Consider the following 2,472-nt stretch of genomic DNA (forward strand, 5'->3'; position numbering starts at 1 on the left):
TTGTTTGGACCAATCCTGAAAATATATATGCTTGAAACAAAATGTGTTTGGGGTATATGTTACAGAAGCGATTTTTTGATGGTGTAGTGCAAGATGTGTTTTGTGAAGCAACTTTTGTTATTGTGAAAAAAATGGAAAAAAAGGAATTTCTTGTTTTGATAAAATACTTTTTTCTGAAGGGAAAAATATGGTGGAAGCAAAAACTTGGCTTGATAATGAGTTTCCGGCCTCTGTCCCAGGGAAATCAACAATAATTGATTGGTATGCAAAATTCAAGCGTTGTGATATAAGCGCGGAAGACGGTGAACGCCCGAGGAGGTGTTGATGATTCTGAGCGGTGTTTGCAGCTGTTAACTCGTAATACACCCGAGTTTTTCCGTCGATATGTGACAATGGATGAAACATGGCTCCATCACTACACTCCTGAGTCCAGTCGACAGTCGGCTGAGTGAACAGCGACCGGTGAACCGTCTCCGAAGCGTGGAAAGACTCAAAAGTCCGCTGGCAAAGTAATGGCCTCTGTTTTTTAGGATGCGCATGGAATAATTTTTATCGATTATCTTGAGAAGGGAAAAACCATCAACAGTGACTATTATATGGCGTTATAGGAGCATTTGAAGGTCGAAATCGCGGCAAAACGGTCCCATATGAAGAGGAAAAAAGTGTTGTTCCACCAAGACAACGCACCGTGCCACAAGTCATTGAAAACGATGCCAAAAATTCATGAATTGGGCTTCGAATTGCTTCCCCACCCACCGTATTCTCCAGATCTGGCCCCCAGCGACTTTTTCTTGTTCTCTGACCTCAAAAGGATGCTCGCAGGGAAAAAATTTGGCTGCAATGAAGATGTGATCGCCGAAACTGAGGCCTATTTTGAGGCAAAACCGAAGGAATACTTCGAAAATGGTATCAAAAAATTGGAAGGTCGTTATAATCGTTGCATCGCTCTTGAAGGGAACTATGAAACGAATTTTGACAAAAAAATGTGTTTTTCTTTGTTAGACCGGGGACCTATCAGCCAACCTGTTATATTGTAAAATTATGTATGTTTATAAGCGACTTCACGTTCTTCTTTTGGTAGAGTTTTTTAATTTATTCGAAAATTTCAAATTTTTATACCAAAACCATTTTTTGTTACCAAATTGTTATTTTTGCAATTAAAAAAAAACAATATTTTATCCAACAGCTCAGTCCATTTCGTTTATATCAAGCACTGTTCTTTTCTGACTGTAAATCTTTAATAACACACATTTCGAAGTTTCATTGTAAAAATTTAATTCAATAATATATAAATACAAAAATAAAAGAACAAAAAAATTTTGGTGTTCGGTCGGAGCAGGGATTGAACCCAGGACCCTTTGCATGCAAGGCGGACATGCTAACCATTGCTCTACGTGTCCAACAAATATATGTTTCTGTTGAATAATGTTTTGTTTGCATCGGCTCGTGGGCGCTGCAAACTATGCTATATAAATGTAACTTATAACTATAATTGTCTATTGGTGACTATAACAGCTACGTAGCCTAGTGGTAGTGTGTTGGCTTACAAATTGCATGATTCCAGGTTCGATTCTCCATCCAGGCGAAAGGTAAAATTTAAAAAATTTCGTGGAAGTGAAAATTATGTGAGGGAATGAGCACAATCTTCTTGGGGAGAAAATTCTTCCAAGCATATAAAATGTTGGGGCTCAAAATGCTTCCAAATATATAATATATTCACATAAAACAAACATAATAAAGTTTCGGCAATATCCAATAATAAATGTGCTTCCTGCAGAATATGTTTGGAACATATGTTAGAGAAGCGATTTTTTAGGGTGCAGGTATCCTGTTGTTTAAATATTGGATTATTGAATAGAAACTAAATATTTCAAAGTTTGATATTAATTATGAGAAAAAAATACAGGCTCTTCCGCCACATATGGTAACTTGTAATTTTCAAATAAAAAAATCGTACAATAAAAAACAACACCATGTAATCCTCTTTATGGCAAACAAATTTATTAATGTTTTTTAAGTATCTGAAAGCCAATAAAGCTACATTTATTTAAGGATATCAACTACAAAGGACATAGAACATAAAACCTTTACGATACATAAGTTCCACACGTAGAACTCATTTTAGATTAGGCTTTCATACTACGTCATCAATATCTTCCCACACACACACACACTTGTAAGTAAGCAAAGAGCACACAAACCCATATTCTTGCTTCACTACTTCAAAATGTCCTTTAGGGGTGGGTGATGGGATGGTGGGTGATGAAAAATCTACTTATTTCACTTCACTCACAGAGCAACAAGTTATTATTTTTCCTTGGAGCCACGAGTAATTTCGTAAAATTCATCGTTTTTTGTCGTTTCAATTTAACGAATACTCTCACTCCCCCACAAACATTTGATAGCCAATAGGAATGTTGCATAAATAACGTTAAGGATTCACAAATGAATAAAAGCGGATATCCTCTTGTC

Source organism: Haematobia irritans, chromosome 1, assembly GCF_050003625.1.
Source record: "Haematobia irritans isolate KBUSLIRL chromosome 1, ASM5000362v1, whole genome shotgun sequence".
Classification (NCBI taxonomy): Eukaryota; Metazoa; Arthropoda; class Insecta; order Diptera; family Muscidae; genus Haematobia; species Haematobia irritans.